Source organism: Coenobita brevimanus, chromosome 47, assembly GCF_032717465.1.
Source record: "Coenobita brevimanus isolate Jiangsu-jjx chromosome 47, ASM3271746v2, whole genome shotgun sequence".
In the NCBI taxonomy this organism is placed as follows: Eukaryota; Metazoa; Arthropoda; class Malacostraca; order Decapoda; family Coenobitidae; genus Coenobita; species Coenobita brevimanus.
In genome coordinates, this window is record NC_137000.1 from 13,279,956 (window position 1) to 13,302,113 (window position 22,158).

Below are 22,158 nucleotides of genomic sequence, written 5' to 3' on the forward strand. Positions count from 1 at the left end.
GTTTTGATGTCAAAATATGGCAGAATGACTGGAAAACTGTGCCAAAATAAGGAGAGGTAGCTACTGTACATACAGTAGTGTAAATGGGTGTTTTTTTGTGTGTCATTTTTCTGCATGGCTTTCTTGGTGTTTAGCATTATATTGGATATTCCTTTGTTTTTTCTGATGTCTAAATATACCCGAATGACTGGAAAACACTGTCAAGTTAAACATGGTTACGGTACAAATAGGTTTGGTATATGTTGGAGTGGCCCTGGTGAGAGAGGATAGTGTTTGGAAAGTCCCTGTACTGTTGTTTGCAGATGATACTGTGTTGTTGAGTGAAGACGAAGGGGAGCTGCAAGGCTTGGTGGATGAGTTTTTTTTTTTTGTTTTTTATTTTTTTTTTTTAATGACAGAACGGAGGAAGGAAAAACAAAAGGGGAAAAAAAAAATAATCCATACACCAGATTACTGGTGTCCTCTGTTCATAAAATATCTGTAACAGTTAGACTTGAACAGTTGTAGGTTGAAATTTGGAGGAAAACAACTCTGGGGAAGCGAGTTCCAGAGAGATGCAGTTCGGGGAATGAAAGAATTCTGATAGGCAGAAGTTCTGCAATATGGTTGAGTGACATTCCAGTCATGAGCGCTACCAGATGCCCGTGTAGCACGAGGGAAGGCATGGAGAGGGGGCACCATGGACGCAACTTCGTCTGAGCATTTGCCAAAAAAATATCTGTAAAATAATGCAAGGGAGGCAACATTCCTTCTTACTTGCAGGGGAGGTAGTTTATATGTAATGGCAGGGTTGTTAATGATTCTAACAGCTTTATTCTGAATTTTGTCTAGTTGTCTTAATGCAACCTCTTCACAACCATCCCACAAGGGTGAGCAATATTCAAGCTGAGAGCGCACATGACTCTTATAAATTATAGCCAACTGCTCATCGGCGAAGAAGTTACGGACTCGGTACAATAATCCAAGTTTCTTTGAGGCGGTTTTAGCAAGTGATCTGACATGAGAGGTCCAGCTAAGGGCACTGTTAAGTGAGACACCAAGAATTTCAATACTTTTGGAGATGGGAATATTAGTAGCACTGAAGGTAATGTACGAATCTGGCAATATCTGTCTATTAGTAAACTGTATATATTTAGTTTTACTAGCATTAAAAGAGACAAGGTTGTTTTGTCCCCATTCACTGATTGTAGATAGATCTTGATTAATGGAGATGGCTGTACTGAGTTGAGAGGTAGAGATATTAGACTTTGTAATTGGATGTCTGAGTGTGAATGAACTATGTAGTGTTGAGTCATCTGCATATGAGTGAATGGGATTGTGAGTGACAGATAAGAGATCATTAATATGAACCAGAAAGAGGGTTGGCGCCAGAACTGATCCCTGCGGCACGCCGGCGTTAATTGAGTGGAAATTTGAATATACATCATCTACTTTTACTCTTATTTTCCTGTCACTAAGATAAGAAGAAATCAAAGGAACAAAAGACGTTAGTCCATAGCAAGGGAGGTTGGACAGCAGGGAACGGTGCCATACTCTGTCGAAAGCTTTAGAGATATCAAGAGCTACTGCATGAGTTTCTCCAAAAAGATCAATTGACTGATGGATCATATGAGTTAAGAGATTGAGTATGTCAATGGTGGATCTTTCGCGGCGAAAACCGTATTGTCTATCACTAATTAAGTTGTTGGATTCAAGATGTTTAACAATATGCTTATTAATTAAAGTTTCAAATACCTTACCAAGAGAAGATGTGACAGCTATTGGTCTGTAATTGGAGGGGTCAGACGAACTTCCTTTCTTCGGAACTGGGTGGATATTGGCTTCTTTCCATGAATTTGGGAATAAAGAAGTACGTATGCATAGTCTGAATAATTTAGCTAGGACAGAGGCAAGTTCAGGGGAACACTTTTTCAAAACAATTGGCGGAATTCCATCTGGGCCTGGAGCTTTGTTGGTAGGTAAATTGTCTAGGATGGATTTTACGAATCTTGTCTGTATTTTAAGTGGGGCAATTTCGGGAGAATCAAGTTTGGGAGAGTGTGTAAGAAACGGAATCTAAAGGTGAATGTAGGGAAGAGTAAAGTCATGGTCTTTGAGAGAGGTGAAGTCAGTGAATGTACAGCGAGGTTGGATGGTGATGAATTGGAAAATGTGAGTACGTTTAAGTACTTGGGTAGTGTGATGAGTAAGGATGGAGGTTTGGAGGGTGAAGTGCTTGAAAGGGTACAGCAGGAAAGAAAGGTTGCTGGTTCCTTGAAAGCAGTGATAAGAAGCAGGGAAGTGAGCATGGAAGTGAAAAAGTTACTACATGACAGTATTGTGATACCAACTCTAACGTATGGAAGTGAAGCTTGGACGTTGTTGGAAGGACACAAGTCAAGAGTGACAGCAGTGGAAATGAGTTATTTAAGAGAAGCCTGTGGAGTCACATGGAGAGACAGGCTGACGAATGAGGATATAAAGGAGCGTTGTGGTGTGGATGTGGATGTGATAGGAAGCGTTATGAGGAAACACTGAGGTGGTTTGGCCATGTGGAGAGGATGGAGGGTGAAAGACTGACGAAGAGAGTGTATGTGAGTGAGGTGGAGGGGGGAAGAGGGAGGGGGAGGCCGAGGATGAGATGGAGGGATGGGGTGGAGAGGTATATGAGAGAGGGGGGTGTGAGTTGGGAGCAGGGCAGTGAAATGGCAGGGGACAGGGCGATTTGGAGGTGATTTGTTTGTGGCCACCCCAAACGGGATTGAGGCGTCTGGCAATAGATTGATAGATATGTTGGAGGTTGGGTATGGGTAGGGTCTGGGTATGGTAGGGGAACAGTGTACATTATCTGGATATTGCCACTATGTAGACATGCCTTTGGCACTATTATTTCTGGATAAATGAGGGATTACTATAGTTCATTAAATCGAGCATCTACTGTACAGATGTTTACAAAACCGTAAGAAACAATAATCTGAATTAATCTGTTGCACAGTTCTAGGTCAACTTTCTTCTTCGACAATTCTTCCGTAAATAAAAAATAAGCAAGATATTCTGGGGTTTTTAATGTGATGTCAAGACTGAAAATATTAACCCAAACCTAGTAATTTTTCTTTCTGTGAAAGTAAATAGAAAAGAATGAATCTCAAGCCATTTTAGGCATTAACCTACCCATACTCTACTTAACCAAACCTAGATTCACCTATACTTAACCAGTCCTAGAGTCATGCCATTCGAGCCAAACAGAGATGGATTTCCAATCGTATTCTATGCCGTTGGCAGAGTCCATCTTGAATCTGATTTCAGATTTGAAAACATGTGACAGACCCACTTCCAGCCCTCTAATTGACTGAATGAGAACCCTAATGCATGAGCAAAAACAAAAGCATACTGTCTATAACAATAATGCACCACCAAGAAACAAAAATACACTGCTTTTAATGGACAAAATGTAAGTAAACCACCAGCACACCATGCCCGTAGCCAGGGGAAGGGGGGTCGAGAGGGTCAGACAACCCCCACCTTCCTAAAGTTCACTTTCTCATGGTCTTTTTTTTAAATATCAGTGCAAAAGGCACTCCGTTGTTCAGAAGTTTTGTGCTGCTTCTCAACGCCGCATATGCATAAACGCAGACCCCCATGGCAAGCACACAGGACACCTTTCACCAGTCAGCTGCTATGCAAGTCCAGAGTCAGCTGAAAACAACCCTCCTTCTTTGAAAAGTCTGGTTACAGCCCTACACAGGCACACATTAAAGACCCACAATAACTCACTAATTTTTAATATGCAGAAAATATGTCTTAGACGAAGGTTGACTTAGAACTGTGCTATGAATTCTATCTATCTACAGCCAGATGTCATAATTCCATAAAGGGTGGGCATTTGCCTTTTAGTTGTTTTATGGGGAGGGGGACTAACCCTTTGCTAATGCACTTGTTGACACATGGGGAACATCTATGGGTTGGGTATACAGTTACCATCCAAATCTGTCAATAATTTCCTGGCTTACAGGAAATCATTAGGCTTGTCACTCAATGCAATGTCACCTGGAAAGGAAAGAACTCTAATAAAAAGTGACAGGACAGATGGGTGACATACAGGCTGATTCAGAAAGATAAAGGTGAAGAAAGAAGCAGACATCATTACATTGAGTGGATGATGGTTGCCACCACTTACTATTGCAATTAATTGATTCATATTAATATTTCTTAGGAATCTGGTGTTAATATATACTCTACTATCTCTATGATTTGCTACAGGGCATGTGGCTACACCTACAAAATTATGACCAGTGACAACCTGTAACTTTATTTGCTGAAGAAGGAGTGTGACAAGGCCCACCACATTTTGCTACATAGCTATGTACTCTATGTTAAGGTTTTGTAAACACTATCCCTTTCCCCCAAATAAAGCTCTAATATTAATGTTGTGCATTATTTTTACACTGACAATATTGCTAACTACAGTTTGTTCATCCAAAGGTCAAAATTTAGCAATATGAATGAAAACCTCTCAATGACATTAATTAGCTTGTAAAATTGTTTTAAAACATGCATAATAATAAAAACCACCATATGCATTATATGCATCAACTGGTGAGTTTAATAATACAGTATAGTGAACTTTCGACATATGCCAATTTCATAAACTAACATAGTGAACCTCTAATATATGCAACTTTCATAATTAAGAAACTTATTTAGTGAGCCCTTTATATGTGAATTTCATAATTAAACAGCCTGTACAGCAACTCTAATAATATATGCCAATTTCATAACTTGAAAAATTGTATGGTGAACCTTCAATATATGCCAATTTCATTATTAAACATGAATTAAGAACCTTTAATAAATGCGTATTCATTATTAAATAACCTAAAATATGAACCTTTAATACATGCTAATTTTACAATACATTTGTACAGTAAAACTTTAATATGACAATTTTACTCGTGATCACCTTGCGGGGACTCCTATATAGTGTTGCCAGACGACCAAGGCTAAAATTCCCCAACTTTCGTGGCAAAATTTCCCCAAAATTCCCCATGTGTTCACGTATATTTACCTTAAAACAATAAAGTAGTGATATATATGTGATAAAACATTAGTGAGCTGGAAGAAATGAAAGGGATTACTTCTATCAATATTTAATTTCTAATATAACAAAACTGTAACTCATTATGCTTTGCATACTTTTACATATATATACCGGTGTGTTTATAACATCGAGAGAACTTATGATATCCTAGAGAAATAATCTTCCTAAATGTAGTTGAGTTTTGGAAAGCAGCCGATGATTCCGTAATATATAGTGCTATGGTCGGCTGTGCAGCTATGCAGTTTCTGTATGATAAGCAAAAAGTGTCTCTTTATTAATAATCACTGCTTAGTGGAAATAAAGTACTTGATTTTGAATTTGTGTCGGTGTTTCAATATGGCCGCCAATTTCACACGCCCGCGGCGGAGAAAGCCACTCCATATTATATAGCTCAGTGGTTCCAATGCAGGAGGAGGCCTTCAAACGTAATGTATAATTGTATATATGTGCTTCCCATGGTGAGATTCACATATGTTTAGTTGATAATAAGAAATTACCCAGATTTTAAATTAAAAAAAATAACTGCGAAAATTCCCCCAAATCACAACCGAATTCCCTCTTTCCCTATTCACACCTTGAATTCCCCAAATCTAGAGAAAATTCCCCATGTCTGGCAACACTGCTCCTATACTACCGTAAAAGAAGTTCCATTCCAATGGAAATGCGCGGAAACATCTTGATTAAATTATACCTTTGCCAAATTGATGGCAACTGTATGCCGAACACAATCTTGATGTTGGATTAAATTAGTCAAACATCCAGGGGAAAAAAAAAAAAAAAAAAAAAAAAAAAAGGGCGTCTGGGCACCTATATAATCACCCAAGATGTGCTCGATGGACATCTACTGTGCTGTCATGTGCAGCAACATTAACTATGTTAGCGACAACGTGCCACCCAGCTTTACAAATCAGCTTACAGCTACCATTCTTGCACCGCTATAAATGATAAACAATTTTTTGATTTGTGTAATTAACCAAAGAAAAGTATTCACGAAGAGAGCATCCCGGGTTCCCATGATAAAATAACTAAATGCGGGTTCCCGTCTGCCATGTTTACCCGTGGCCATTGACCAATCACAGGACAGAACAACTTGCATCTACCAACTCAGCCAATCACAACTTAGTACATTTGTACAGCCAATAACAACCCAAGTCAGACCCATGACGTGACCAGATAAAATCAGTGCAATAATTCCGTGGTTTTCCCTTTATAGATTAGTATTTATCATATTACGTCAGTTACAGTCCAGACAAGATATCCATCATCACCTAACTTATTCGCATAATAAACAAGAATGAACGGCGAAAGTGGAAATGTGGACAAGAACTGTACGCGATGAACTGTGAGGCATCATTGATCAGTTGCCAACAGAGAAGGGTGCGAGTGCCTCAGACGGCTGCGGTGCAGGCACGATTAATTTCTTACAGCAGTTGATGAAAGTTCATGAGAGTTTAGTAAAACCATCATAAAATCACGTGAAAAGTAAGTACCAGTTTAATTAATTTTTAACGGTTTAGCAACTGCAAGGAGCCGCGAACTCTCCACTTCCAGCGGTGCTTTGTTAACCTAAGTCTTTTGTGTGTGTACTGTTTTAAAGATAAGCAGCAGTGGTAGGTGGTGGCGACCATCATCCACTCACTTGATGTAGTGCTGCCTACTTCTTCCTTAGCCATTATCATTCCTTTTCTCTCTGCCCTCCTCTCTTCCTATTTCTCCCATCTTTCCTGTCACTTCTTAATGCTTTCCTTTCCTTTACCGTACAGGTGGCTTTACACTGAGTGACAAGCCAAATGGTTTCCTGTAAGCCAAGAAACCGTTTACAGCGCTGGGTGGTAACCATATAACCAAACCATACGTGCTCCCTACGTGTCAACGAGTGGGATGGTGAAGTGTTAGTGCCCCTCCCCGTAAAACAAATAAGTCAAATGGCCACCTCTTACGGGATTATGGCATCTGGCAATAGATAGATAGATAGATTACACTGATATAATATCAAAGCGCATACTTTGCAAATCGAACCATCAGAAGAGGTGGTCTAATGCTGTATTTATATATATATATATATATATATATATATATATATATATATATATATATATATATATATATATATATATATGGTGTTTGAGAGGAATGAAGTCACAGAATGTACAGTAAGGTTGGATGGTGAGGATATGGAGAGTGTGAGTGCATTCAAGTACTTGGGCAGTGTGATGAGTAAGGATGGAACTTTGGGGGATGAAGTGCGTGAAAGGGTACAGCAGGGAAGGAAGGTTGTTGGTTCGCTGAAAGCAGTGATGAGGAATAGGGAGGTGAGTATGGAAGTCACTGCATGATAGTATTGTGATCCCTACCCTGACGTATGGAAGCGAAGCGTGGACCCTGAAAGAGGGGAAGAAGTCAAGAGTGAGAGCAGTGGAAATGAGTTACATGAGAGGAGCATGTGGAGTGACATGGAGGGACAGGTTGATGAATGAAGAAATAAAGGAACGTTGTGGGGTGGATGTGGATGTGGTTGAGAAGATTAGGAGAAATACACTGAGGTGGTTTGGACATGTGGAGAGAATGGAGAATGAAAGACTGACTAAGAGGGTATATGTAGGTGAAGTGGAGGGAGGGAGAGGGAGGGGTAGACTGAAGATGAGGTGGAGGGATGGAGTTGAGAGGTATATGAGGGAGGGGGGGGTGAGTTGGGGGGAGGGTAGTCAAATGGTGGGTGACAGAGCGACTTGGAGGCGTTTTGTCTGCGGCCACCCTTTGGGGGATTAGGGTGTCGGGCTATAGATAGATAGATTATGATAAGTGGGTGCATAAGAGCATGTATTGGCACTAGAAGTAGGCTGCAATATAATGTTAATTTTAAGTGTGTTTTATGTAAAGGTGAGAGGTGGGAAAGGATTAATCTTGCTGTAGAGTCTCATGGGTTTGGGGAGTTTTATACGTTTCATTTTGCTCCATTATTGAAGGCTCCAGTATGCTTGCATGCATCGGCCTTGTCACCTAATGGTGTCTCTCCATGCTGCTTGATCTCTTGCAGTTTCCCTGTTTAGTTCCATATTCCTGAGGCCACACTCAGTGACCTCGTCCCAGGTCTTTTTCAGTCTGTCTCTTGCTACCCTGTCCCTAACATTAACACTTCTCACTTTCTGCACCCAATCATCATCATCCATCCCCCTCACATGCCCAAACTATCTCAGTCTACCCATCATAACACCAGTACACTCCAGTCCCATCCTACCTCTCAACTCTTCCATCTCAGGCCTTGCACTCAGGGACGTACTGCACACTCGTCTAATCATTGCCATTTCTGTACATGTGAGCCTGTAAATATCCTCTTCCTTTACTGCCCAGATCTCAGTGCCATGCATTACACTCCTAACACATGCCACATAGAGGTCCCTTAGCACGGAGGGAGAGTCCTTTCATTGTCAGGAGAGGCAACAGCTCCCTGGACCTCTTCCAACCACTCCTAACTCTAGCCACTCCAGCCCCACCTCCAGCACATAACATGTCTCTCAAATAACAAAACTCTTCCTCACACTCAAGAGACTCACCAGCAGGTTCAATCCATTCACACCTGGCGATTTCCACATGCTCTCCCCGACACACCATACGTACCTTCTGTGAAATCGGTGTTATCCCACAGTCTGCCTCTAATACCACTACATGTCTTATGCACCCACTCATCACAAACACTGCACAAGATGAAATCACTTCCCACGTGCTTGTGGCAAATCGCACATGGCCACTTTCCCTCTTCTTTGACAGTACATCCCCCAGACCTAGATACCATCACTTTTATCTGCATTTACTCCTAAGCCCTTGTACCCCCATACCATCTCTCCATTTCGTTCGCCTCCTTTTCATTCTCTGCAATCAACACCAAATCATCAGCATACAGCAGCACAAGGTTATGAAGGAGTGCATGGGGGATGTGCATATGGTCTAAGGAATGCAGAAGGGGAAAGGATACTCGAGTTTGGGGAGACAACGGACATGATTGTGTGCAACACATATTTTAGGAAAAGAGACAGTAGGTTAATTACGTAGGAGTCTGGGGGAAATAGCAGTCAGATAGATTATTTTCTGGTTAGGAGGGCCGATAGGAGGTTAGTGAGGGATGTTAAAGTTATAGGAAGTGAGGAGTGTGTGCAGCAGCACAAACTATTGATTTGTGATATGGTGCTTAAAGAACAAGTGATGAAAAAGAGGACTTATGTACCTAGGAGGAAAATATGGAAGCTGAAAAACCTAGTAGTAAAGGATGCCTTCTATAGCGAGTTGAGGAGAGTGGTGGCTGAACAGAGAGCTGTAGACAGAGGCGTTAATGAACAGTACAGAGCCCTCAAGAACAATTTCTTGAGAGTTACTGATGTACGGTAACATGCAGTTGGACGAGAGGACCACCAAGACATAAAGTAACTTGGTGGTGGGATGAGGGTGTAGAAGCTGCAGTTAAGGAGAAAAGAAGGCTTTTCCAGGAATGGAAGAATGGTGGTAGCAAAGAGGAATATTTGGCTGCCAAGCATAGGGCTAGAAGAGAGGTATACAGGGCAAAGTCTGAGTCACAGAGACTATTACTTGATAACGTAAATCATGGGGAAAGGAAAAATATGATATTTAGGGTGGCAGGTCAAGTGAAGAGGGATAATCGGGATATTATAGGTGAGCGGTGTGTGAAGAATGATGAAGGAAGGGTAGTGATGAACAGTGAGGATATTAAAGATGCATGGAGAGAGCATTATAACCGGTTGTTGAATGAGGAGTTTGACTGGGACAGGGAAGGTTTGGAGCTAGCAGAACCAGTGTCTGGCCCTTGGCCTTTGATTGATGCTGCTACTGTGAGTGAGGCAATAGGCAGGATGAAGGTGGGGATGGCAGCAGGTGTGTCTGGGTTGACTGCCAAAATGTTGAAGGCCTCAGGCGATATAGGGGTGAGTTTAGTCACTGACCTGATAAATAGGATTATTTATGAGTATGTTGTCCCAGATGATTGGCTGAAGAGTGTAATTGTAAATGTGTATAAAGGGAAGGGTGATGCCCTGGAAAGAGGAAATTATAGAGGTATAAAGCTTTTAGATCAGATAATGAAGGTAATGGAGAGAGTTTTAGAAGGTATGATTAGAGAAAGAGTGAATATTGATGAGATGCAGTTTGGGTTTATGCCAGGTAGGGGGACCACTGATGCTATATTCATTGTTCGACAGCTTCAGGAAAAATATATTGGTAGGAGAAGGGATCTTTATTTTGTTTTTGTTGATTTGGAAAAGACCTTTGACAGAGTGCCTAGAGAGGTGGTGAAGTGGGCAATGAGAAAGCTTGGCTTGGAGGAGTGGCTGGTTAGGGTGGCTATGGCTATGTATGTGGGTGCTCACACCGAGGTAAGAGTGAATGGAGATTTGAGTGATGAGTTTTCCGTGAATGTTGGTGTGCATCAGGGGTCAGTCTTGAGTCCCAGTGTTGGTAGTGCATCAGGGGTCAGTCTTGAGTCCCAGTGTTGGTAGTGCATCAGGGGTCAGTCTTGAGTCCCATGTTGTTTATCATGGTATTTGAAGCCCTGTCACGTGACTTTAGAAATGGACTCCTGTGGGAGTTGTTGTATGCTGATGATTTAGTGTTGATTGCAGAGAACGAAAGGGAGGCGGAGGAAAGGTTTAGGAAGTGGAGAGATGGTATGGGGCACAAGGGTTTAAGGGTAAATGCAAATAAAACAAAAGCGATGATATCTAGGGTAGGTGGCGGTACTGTCAAAGACGAGGGAGAGTGGCCATGTGCAGTTTGCCACAAGGGCGTGGGAAGTAATTCCATCTTGTGCGGTGTGTGTGATAAATGGGTGCATAAGAGATGTAGTGGTATCAGAGGTAGACTGCGAGATAATTCTGATTTTATGTGTACGGCGTGTCGGGGTGAGCAGGTAGAGATTGTCAGACGTGAAAGGATTGAACTTGCTGGTGAATCTCTTGAGTGTGTGGAAGAGTGTGGAGATTGTCAGATGTGAAAGTATTGAACTTGCTGGTGAATCTCTTGAGTGTGTGGAAGAGTTTTGTTATTTGGGGGACATGTTGTGTGCTGGAGGTGTGGTTGGAGCTAGCTCTGTGGCTAGGGTGAGAAGTGATTGAAAGAAGCTCAGGGAGCTGTTGCCTCTTCTGACATTGAGAGGACTCTCCCTACGTGCTAAGGGGTCTTTGTATGCAGCATGTGTTAGGAGTGTAATGCTGTATGGTAGTGAGACCTGGGCAGTGAAGGAGGAAGATATTCGCCGGCTCAGACGTACAGAAACGACAATGATTAGGTGGATGTGCAGTGCGTCACTGCGTCCAAGGCCTGGAGGGGCTGGGTTTACAATTGAAGAGTTGAGAGTTAGGATGGGACTGGAGTGTATTGGTGTTGTGATGAGGAGAGGTAGATTGAGATGGTTTGGACATGTGGAGAGGATCGGGGATGATAACTGGGTGAGGAAGGTGAGAAGTGTTAATATTAGGGGTAGAGTTATGAGGGGTAGACCGAGAAAGACATGGGACGAGGTCATTAAGTGTGACCTCAGGGTTAAGGGACTGAACAGGGAGGCTGCAATGGATCGTGCAGCGTGGAGAGCCGCCATTAGGTGACCAAGACCGACACATGCAAGCATGTTGGAGCCTTTAAAAACGAAACGAAACAAAACAGCATCTCCCATGGGAGTCCATTTCTGAAGTCACGTGAGAGGGCTTCAGTGCCATAATAAACAACAAGGGGCTCAAGACCGACTCCTGATGAACACCAACATACTGTACATGGAAAACTCCATTCACTCGTACTTGGGTGCTCGCACCTATATTCTTGGTCATAACCACCCTAACCAGCCATTCCTCAATTCCAAGCTTTCTGATTGCCCATTTCACCACCTCTATAGGGACTGCATTAAAGGTCTTCTCCAAATCAACAAAAGCAAAGTACAGTTCCCTTTTCTTTCATAGATATTTTTCCTAAAGCTGTTGAACAATGAATATGGCATCAGTGGTTCCTTTGCCTGGCATAAACCCAACCTGCATCTCATCAGTATTCTCTCTAATCATACTGTCTAGAACTCTCGCCATTACCTTCATTATCTGGTCCAAAAGCTTTTATTATTTGGACAAAATATATGCTGGAGGTGATGCTGGAGCTAGCTCCACGGCAAGAGTAAGGAGTGGTTAGAACAAGTAAAGGGAGTTGTGGCCCCTGTCTGCACTGAGAGGGCTCTTCCTCTCTACTAAAGAGTACTTGTATGCAGCTTTAGTTTAAGATTATAATACCATACATGCTGCATTAGTTAGGACTGTAATGCTGTACATGCAGCTTTAGTTAGGATTGTAATGCTGTACAGCATTGAGACTTGGGCAGTGAAGCAGGAGGATATTCATAAGATCAAACATACAGAGATGATAATTATTGGGTGTGTAGTGAGTCCTTTAATGACAGGCCTGGGGGAGGGAGGGTTAGGATGGTGAATGAAGAGTTGACTGGAAGGATGGGACTTGAATGTATTATGGTAAAGTGATGAGAAGTCTTAAATTGAGATGATTTTGACCATGTGGAAATAATGAAGGATGACAACTGGGTGTAAAGGGTGGGAGGTGTGAACGCTGAGGGTAGAGCTGCAGGCAGTACACTAAATAGATGGGACGAGGTCATAGAGTGTGGTCTCAGGGTTAAGGGATTGAATAGAGACTCTGCTAGAGATTGAGCAGCATGGGAAGCTGCCATTGGGTGACCAAGTTCGATGTATGCAAGCATGTTGGAGCCCATATAAACAAAGCAAGTGAACAAAACGATGAAGCATTTTAGGCATTAACTTACGCTGGCCCCACTTTAACCAAACCTACACCTCAAGCAGTTAATTCTTAAGCAAAATAAACTTCAATCTTACCTTAGTTATCTACCTAATGTCCTTGAAAAGCAAGAGCAGGAATGGGAGAGCACCTGTTGCTCACAGAAGCCATGGCAATACTGCGTTGCAAGGCAGCAACTCATCTAGTGATTAGCTACAGTGTATCACGAGACTGTCACCTTGTTCACCAACTGTCTATCTTTAGTCAGACACTAGAATCCCGTAAGGGGTGGCCGTTTGACTTTGAGTTAGTTGTTTTATGGGGAGGGTATAGGGATACAGGTGTAACCTTCCACAAACCAACTTGACGTCTAGGGAACATATACGAGTTGGTTATATGGTTACCACCCAGCATTGTAAGTGGAACTTTCCTGGCTTACGAGAAACTATTTGGTTTCTCACTCAACGGAAAGCCACTTGAAACAAAGAAGAGTAATAAAAAGTGACAGGAAAGATGGGAGAAATAAGAAGAGAGGAGGGCACATATGAAGTGGTCAATAGCTTGAATTGTTGATGAGCTGAGAGAGAAAGAGATTGTCCAGGTGCTTGAGGGTGCAAAAGTGGATATATGTGAACTGACTGAGAAGTGGATATATGTGGACTGACTAAATGGAGAGGAGAGAATGTGAGAGAGTGGGAGTTTGGATGGGGTATATGTGCAGGAGTACCAGTAGGTGATAATGAGAGGGCAAAAGAGGGGATGTGTGTTGTTGTGTGCAAGAGATGGAAGAAGATACGCTAGTATGGATCAGTTGGTTCAAGGATTGTGTGGATAAGACTGAAAGTAGGAATACAAGCATGGGTGATTGTGTATGTACATGCCCCAACAAATGACCATGTGAACAGTGTGAATGAAGAGTTCTGGGCAAGTGTGGAAGCGTGCATGGAGAAGTTTGAGAGGAATGAGAGAGTGTTTTTGATTGGAGATATGAATGGAAAAGTAGGGAACATGAAGGTGTATGGAGTAGTTGGCAAGTGGGGTGTGCCTGCAGAAGTGGATGAGAATGGTATTGCTCTAGTGGACATTTGTGTGGGGAGGGGGTTGGTGATAGCCAAGTATACCCTGGTTTAACGATGCAGTTGGCTAAGTAAAAACTCATTGCTAGGTGGGGTATCATAGCCTATATCGGGGTAGATTTAACATGTAAAGTATAGGGATGCGTTTTTGAGCCTTGGGTTTCCCCTCCGACCAGGTCCTAAACCTACCGAAATGAGTCCAAAAACAAGCTTCTAGCAAAACTAAACCCCCAAATAGCTTTAACACAAACTGAACTAAGCCTAAAAGCAGTTTAATACTCACCTAAACCCAAAAATAAAATATGAAAATCATTAAATACAAGTCTGAAATAAATCAGGCTTTGTAAACTGTACCCTACAATGACAATGTTCACCCCCCCTGTGACTAAAACACATTAATGTAAGTCTAAAAGCAGTTTATAAATCAACCTAAACACAAAATTTAAGTCTAAAATATCATCAAACTTGGGGGGGGTGGAATCTAAATCCATCGTTAAACCAGGGTTTGGCCATCTTTAGGCGGGGTACGTTGGTATTTCTATCCCCATTGCTAAGCCGGGGTATCGCATTTAGGAGTACCGTATATCGGGGTATACCTGTGTACCTGTATATGTGGGAAGTGATGAGGAGGGTGGGTGGTGACTTGAATGAATGGAAGGCAGTGATCAATTATGTATGTGTTGATGACAGAATGAGAAGGTATGTAATGGATTCAAGAGCATACAAAGGTTGAAGAAGTGGACTTTCATGAAAGTCAGGGTTAGTGCAATGGGGTCATTCCATTGTGAGGAACGGTACATTCGGAGACAAGTTATTGAACCACTCTCAGTTATGTCTGCAAAAATATGCAATATAAACAAATGGTTTTTGCAGGTTATATAACCAAGAGTTCACCCAACATCATACCACAGTCAGATTGTTTATAGCCTATGTTTTAACGCCCTCGCACATTGTAAGTTTTCTGTAAGTTTGTGGGACATGATCAGAGAACAACCTGGACCCTCGCACAATGGAAAACATTCCCATGGATTTTATTTGTCCCAGAAATTGGTTATATTGGTATAAATTGTATACCATCATCTTCACTGATGTTTATACTTTACTATACGATCAGCCAATAAAAACACAAAATTGATGAGTGAAAGTACCAAAATGCAATGAGAATAATGTTGTTCACCATTGAAAATAACTTCCCAACACCCTACTGCAAAATTTTGCCTGCACCATGCAAGAGCTAAGCATATGTCTAGGTGCAGAATTATATGAACTTTCACATGGTGTTGTCAGAATTCCGATATGACCAATAGTTTTCAAGTAGATCGCCATAAAAATCCCCCCCCCCCCGTGCTGAAAACCAAGAGAAAGCCAAAAACTGTAGTGTTGGCCTTGAAATAGACACCCACCCCTATGATGCGTCAAAGATTGACACACTTCATGCTAAAACTGAATTTTTGGTGATAATTTTTGTCCAAAATTGCCAAATTTTCAAGTAGATCGCCATAAAAATCCTCCCCCTCCCACTGCACTGAAAGCTGAGAGAAAGCCAACAATTTGAGAGTGTTGGCCTTGAAATAGACACCCACCCCTATGATGCATCAAAGATTGACACACTTCATGCTAAAACTGAATTTTTGGTGATTATTTTTGTCCAAAATTGCCAAATCGACATCGTCTCAGACCACCGCTGAACATGAAGCGGTGTGTCATCTGTTACTCTTCAACCTAATACCATTTTGACTCAGTCTGCATCATCATGCATGAGGGGGATAATTTGGATGTTATATAGATTTTCAAAAGTTGCGTGAGGAACATTACCGCGATGCTACCCTCTCTTGTAGTTGTCATAAGTAATTTCAGTAAGTCTGTGATTTGAGTGGTTCAATCAAGGAATGCTTCATATTAATATATTAATAGATAAGGATCATAACCATACCCAGCAAATTTGATTATTGCTAATAACTGTTGTGCTGTTAAGGAACATGTGGCCATGGGACACATTACCAAAAAAGTGAGAAACATTACTTGTGCGATTTTTCTTGAAGTATGATTATACAGTCAACTCTTATTACAGTTACAGTAACTGTAAGTATCACAGACATAATCAAAATGTGTACTGATGTGAAATTTACATCATAACTAACCAGAAAGTGATTGATGGGGGCACTCATTGTCCATTCACTTGATGCAGTGCTGCTCTCAAGTGCCTGCCCTTTCCTCTCTTCTTCCTTCTTTCCATCCTTCCTCTTCTGTTGTACCTTCCTTCATTCTTTCCTCTTCCTTCTGTCTACAGGTGACTCTACACTGAGTGACAAGCCAAATGGTTTCCTGTACACCAGGAAACCATTTACTACACTGGGTGGTAACAATATAACCAAATTATGGTGCCTGGTGGTTTAGTGGACAATTAAGGCACGCCAGTTGGATTGAGCTGGTGCAGATTTATATCCAAGGGGTGGTTGGGGTTTACTGCTCATGTAATGCCACTCATGGATGAGTGAGGCTGGTCACTCTCATCTTAAATGTCAGGACCAAATTGCCTAACCCCGGGCTCCTGCGCACCTCATGGGGGAACACTGGACTAGATGTTGAGTGAATGAATGAACTAACCAGAAGACAATTCCCGTTTAAGTGAAATCAACATATTCAAGGGACATCAACATAGACTAGTTGATCGAGGAGGAAAAATTCACCCCTTTCAATGTATGTACCATTCTTGATACATGAGGAGTTGACAGAGTTTGCACAACCATGTCCTCTGCTATCTCATCTCTGTTTGGGTTGTCAGGGAAATGAAACTGAATATGATACACTCTGTTGATGCCCCTCTTTCTAAGGTCATTAGCTGATCATGCCCTCTACAGGCACTGACTCAGTGACTGCAGTTCATGATGTTTAGACAACTTGGTTGTTAATGAACCGGTACAGCAATGAACACTAATAAGGGGACAGGGTAGTCAGCCACCAGAGGGCAGGTTAATCACACATGTCCACTCCCTTACTCCCCCTCCTTACCCCCACACCGGATATCTGAAGGTTCACTCTGTTTCACATCTTGCTGCATGTAATGTTAGCATAATTTATTCTATTATTACATGTATTATTATGTGTATACATCCACCTTCAGCTCAGGGAGAAATAATTATATTGATGCTTCAGCAGGTTTCAGTAGAGTGATCCCACTGCATAGAATTTTATTCCAAATATTTATTCGTCTTCTAAACGGTGTACTAAAATCTAATTAACAGTGACAAGTTATATGACTACCAGCCCTAAAATTCCTACTCCTGCTGTCTCATGTGGGGAGCCACATATCAACCTGCTTACTCAACCCATGCAACAATTACCTTTACCAGCCACCTGTGCCACCCACCAAGCACACCAGTCTTGGCCATCCACTCTGCCCACCCACGAATGTAACCCACCAAGCTCAGCTACCAATGCTGCCCAACACTTCTACCCACCCTGGGTCCAACTACCCACGCAAAGCACCCTGGCCACGCAATCTTCTCAGCTACCCTGACAACCCACCATGTCACCACACACCCTGGCAACTGACACATTTCGATGACCCTGCTTGCCCACCAACGACGGTAACCCACCCTCCCCACCCACGAATGCCACCCACCCTGCTCACCCAACAATGCCATCCATGTCATCAACCCTTCCAGCCCTCCCATGTATCCACCCATCTCTCCCTGAATTCAGTGTAACTGCAGTGATTTCTTGTTTAAAGTTGTGCGTGAGAAACGTCGTATTTTACCGGTAATGTGGCTCAAGCTATGCATGTAAAGGTGTATGGAATGTAGGAGGACTACTGGGCCTTGGGAGCAGGCTGTGAAGCCTATGCCCAGAGTTGGACACATAAAAAAAAAAAAAAAAAAAAAAAGTAACGTGTGACAAAGCATTTGGCTTATCAAAGTTTCTTATGAGGTATCACAGGGCTACATTAGTAAGCTACTAGGGCCTATTTATAATATAAAGTTATGTTAGATTTCTCCAATTCGTAAGCTGTGTATGGGAATAATGTTAAAAAAAATGTCACATGTTACTCCTGCTGTGCCACCACATCAAGGTTGTGCCACAGTTTGACCGCAAAGTATATTTAAACAATTGTAGTGGCAAGTACAACTCAAAAAAATGTATTTCAATAAAAACCAGTGACAGCATTCCAAACAAATACATATTCGGGTCAATAATGATAAGAAAATCGCTAATTTTAGCATAAATTTCTCTTCAGTGACATGGTACGACATTTTTTATCCCTCACTCTCAGCAGACAGTTTAGAAACTTTTTCTGTCCAGATTCAGAAAATTCAGTGTTTAAACCTTAAATTTATATATAATTTTTATATTTTTGATCATTTCTGGGATTGACACTAAGGTTGACATTTTCATGGAATGACCCAATGAAGGAATATAGGGAGGGAAGGAAAGGAGGAAGTACGGTAATCCATACAAGGAGGGTAGAAAGGTTGTAGGAGGATGGGGGGAAAAAAGCAGAAAATAAGAGAGAAGTTGAGGAGTGATTGGGTAAACATGATTTGGAGCAGATGGAGGAGGTGGAAAGTGTGTGCAAGATATTCACAGAAGAAGTCTGTGCAGCACATGAGGTGATGTGTGGGGTGAAGAGAAGACAGAAGGAGGTGCAAGGAAAAGCATGGTAGAATGAAGAGATGAGACAAGCTGTGGCACAAAAGAAGAAAGCATATAGAGAGTGGATAGGAAGCAGAGACGTGAAGGAAGTTAAGAGATGGAAGAGAGAGTTATATGTAGAGAGGAAGAGAGAGGTGAAAAAATTAGTAAGAGTAAAAAGAGAGTAGAAGCATGTATGGACAAGTTTGAGAGGAGCGAGAGAGTGCTGTTGATTGGAGACATGAATGGCAAAGTTGGGACTGTACGAGTGGATGGAGTGGTTGGTCAGTGGGGTGTGCCAGCTGAAGTAGATGGGAATGGTAGTGCTTTGGTGGACATCTGTGCTTGTAAGGGGTTGGCAATAGCCAACACCTACTTTCATCATAAGATGATCCACCAGTATACATGGAGAGTAATGAGGAGGATGGATGGTGAACTTGTTGAACGAAAGGCAATGATAGACTACGTGTGTGTGGATGAGCGAATGAGAAGACAAGTGTTGGATGCAAGAGTGTGGGGAGGGTGGGGGAATGGAGTCTCGGACCATCACTTAGTGATGGCCAAGGTAAAGATGCAAAGAAAGTGGTTGAGGAGGCGAAGGGGAAGACAGGAGGAAGCAGCTCCTGTGAGAAGAGTGGAAAAATTGCAAGATAGTGAGAAAATGACAGAGTATAAGAGCATAATGGAAGAAAGATTGGGAAGGTATGAGCTAGAGCAGATGGAAGGGGTGGAAGATGTATGTAAGATATTCACGGAAGAGATAGGCGCAGCGTGTGAGGCGGTTTGTGGAGTGAGGAGGAGATGCAAGGGTGTGCAAGGGACAGCATGGTGGAATGATGAGGTGAAACGAGCTGTGGAACAAAAGAAGAAGGCATATGGTGAATGGTTGGCGAGTAGAGGTAGGGGAGAAGATGAGAGAGAGAAGAGAGAGGTATATGTGAGCAGGAGAAGGGAGGTGAAGAGACTGGTGAAGGAGAGTAAGAAGAAAGTGATTGAAGAGTTTGGGAGGAATCTGAGTGTGAAATGGAGGGAGAGTAAGAAATTGTTTTGGAAGGAGGTAAAGAGAGTAAGGCAGTGTGAAAGGGGAAATAATAGGGGAGTGAAAGATAGGAATAATAGATTGTTGGTGGAGAAGAGAGAGAAATTGAGGAGATGGAAGGAGCACTTTGAGGATTTGTTGAATGTAGAAAGTGAGAGCAGTGTGAGTATAAGTGGTTGGGGAATGGCTGGGAAAAGAAGAGATGAGAGGAGGGAGGAAGAGATCAGTAGGGCAGAAGTACTGGAAGCGATGAAGAAGATTAAGCTGGGAAAGGCCCCAGGAATTGATGGAGTGTGTGGTGAAATGCTTAGGTATGGGGGTGAGATTGTTGTGGAGTGGATATGGAAGTTGTGTAGATTGGCTTGGGAAGAGGGAAGAGTTCCAGAGGACTGGAAATCAGGTATAATTGTTCCTCTGTACAAAGGAAAAGGGGAGAGAGAAGTATGTGGTAACCATAGGGGTACAGTATTTGCCTTCTTAGTGTGACTGGTAAAATATATGGTAGAATACTTATTGATAGGGTTAGGCATATGACAGAGGAGCTAGTCAGAGAAGAACAAGGGGGATTTAGGAAGGGAAAAGGGTGTGTAGATCAGATATTTGTTCTAAGATGTTTAGTGGAGAAGTATCTAGAGAAGGGAAGGAAAGTGTATGCTGCCTTCATGGACTTGGAGAAAGCTTATGACAGAATAGATAGGCAAGGTACAGTATGTGGAAGGTATTAAGAATATATGGAGTTGAGGGGAAATTGTTGAGTGCTGTGAAGAGTATGTACGAGGGAGCTAGGGCTATGGTGCGAGTGAATGGTGAGCTGAATGAGTTCTTTGATCTCAATGTTGGACTGAAACAGGGGTGTGTGATGTCTCCATGGCTGATTAATATATACATGGATGGAGTTGTAAAGGAGGTGCAAGGTAGGGCAGTGGATGTGGGGCTGGCCCTAATGAATGAGGGTGAGATTTGGAAGCTTCTGGTGTTGCTGTTTGCTGATGATACAGTATTGTTGAGTGAAGATGAATGGGAGTTGCAAGGTTTGGTGAATGAATTTGGGACAGTGTGTAGGAGGAGGAAGCTGCAAGTTAATGTAAACAAAAGTAAAGTTATGGTGTTTGAGAGGAATGAAGTCACAGAGTGTGCAGTGAGGTTGGATGATGAGGATATGGAGAATGTGAGTGCATTCAAGTTCTTGGGTAGTGTGATGAGTAAGAATGGAACTTTGGGGGATGAAGTACATGAAAGGGTACAGCAGGGAAGGAAGGTTGTTGGTACACTGAAAGCAGTGATGAGAAATAGGGAGGTGAGTATGGAAGTTAAGAAGTCACTGCATTATGGTATTGTGATCCTTACCTTGACGTATGGAAGCGAGGCATGGACCTTGCAAGAGGGGAACAAGTCAAGAGTGAGAGCAGTGGAAATGAGTTACTTGAGAGGAGCATGTGGAGTGACGTGGAGGGACAGGTTGATGAATGAAGAAGTGAAGGAACGTTGTGGGGTAGATGTGGATGTGGTTGAGAAGATTAGGAGAAATACACTGAGGTGGTTTGGACATGTGGAGAGAATGGAGAATGAAAGACTGACTAAGAGGGTGTATGTAGGTGAGGTGGAGGGAGGGAGAGGGAGGGGTAGACTGAGGATGAGGTGGAGGGATGGAGTTGAGAGGTATATGAGGGAGGGGGGGGTGAGTTGGGGGGAGGGTAGTCAAATGGTGGGTAACAGAGTGACTTGGAGGCGTTTTGTCTGCGGCCACCCTTTGCGGGAGTAGGGCGTCGGGCTATAGATAGATAGATAGATAGAGAAAAAGAGAGTGGATGATGAATTAAGAAGGAATTTTAGTGTAAAGTGGAGGGAATGTACAAAAATGTTCTGGAAGGAGGTAAAGAGAATTAGACGGGGTGATGAAGAAGTTTGTAGGAGAGTGACAGATAATAATGATAGATTGATAGTGGAGAAGGAAGAAAAAGTGAGCAGATGGAGAAAACATTTTAAGGAACTGTTAAACCTAGAGAATGAAAATAATATAAGTGGCTGAGAAATTGGTGGGAGAAAGAGGGGATGAGAAGGGAGGAAGAGGTCAGTAGGATGGAAGCAGTGGAAGCAATGAAGAAAGTCAAAATGAGGAAAGCCCCAGGAATTGATTTAGTGTGTGGTGAAATGCTGAACCATGGGGGAGAGATACCGGTAGTAGTAGAATGGATATACAGGTAATCCCTTAATTCATCCGAACTTTTTTTACGCGATTTCGGTTATCCACGAATTTTTCATACAGTAATTAAAACAAAAAATTATAGTATTCAAATAAATAATTTTAATATATGAGAGAAATAAGTAAGATATAAAAATGCCTACCTGCTGCCCGTGTGCATACATATAGGCTATGTGTGTGTGTGTGTGTGTGTGGGAGGTCAGTCTACCACGCACCACACAGTCAGTTTGAATCCAACGGTCGAACCGTGCGTGACTTGTGAATCATTATTTGTGGCTTATTTTTCTGCCTTCCAGTGATTGCTTGCCTTGTTTGCCAACATGGGACCTAAGTGTAGTGCT

General features: G+C 42.3%; 1 protein-coding gene across 1 annotated transcript in view; it reads left to right on the forward strand.

Moving 5' to 3' along the window:
- Window positions 1-6,304: 6,304 nt before the first annotated feature.
- LOC145398945 (protein mono-ADP-ribosyltransferase PARP12-like) overlaps window positions 6,305-22,158 on the forward strand; it is a 79,243-nt gene continuing 63,389 nt past the window's right edge. The window contains exon 1 of the mRNA XM_080271682.1: window positions 6,305-6,559. The gene's annotated coding sequence lies outside the window, so the exon portion shown is untranslated. The remainder of the gene's footprint in view (window positions 6,560-22,158) is intronic.